Here is a 502-nt window from a genome sequence, read left to right as displayed (position 1 = left end):
TCCATCTATTGGCCATGAAGTGATGGGACCAGATGCCATGATCTTAGTTTTCTGAATGTTGAGTTTTAAGCCAACTATTTCACTCTCCTCTTTCACTTTCATCAAGAGGCTCTTTAGTTCTTCTTTGCTTTCTGCCATAAGGGTGGTGTCATCTGCATATCTGAGGTTATTGATATTTCCCCCTGCAGTCTTGATTCCAGCTTGTGCTTCATCCAGTCCAGCATTTCTCATGATGTACTCTGCATATAAGTTAAATAAGTAGGGTAACAGTATACAGCCCTGACATACTCCTTTCCCTATTTGGAACCAGTCTGTTGTTCCATGTCCGGTTCTAACTATTGCTTCTTGACCTGCATACAGATTTCAGGAGTCAGGTAAGGTGGTCTGGTATTCCCATCTCTTGAAGAATTTTCCACAGTTTATTGTGATCCACACAGTCAAAGGCTTTGGCATAGTCAATAAAGCAGAAATAGATGTTTTTCTGGAACTCTCTTGCTTTTTT

The sequence above is a fragment of the Bison bison genome, unplaced genomic scaffold (assembly GCF_000754665.1).
Source record: "Bison bison bison isolate TAMUID 2011002044 unplaced genomic scaffold, Bison_UMD1.0 scf7180017864519, whole genome shotgun sequence".
NCBI classification, from domain to species: Eukaryota; Metazoa; Chordata; class Mammalia; order Artiodactyla; family Bovidae; genus Bison; species Bison bison.
The sequence above is the reverse complement of the archived record's forward strand: the minus strand, read 5'-3'. Positions refer to the sequence as shown.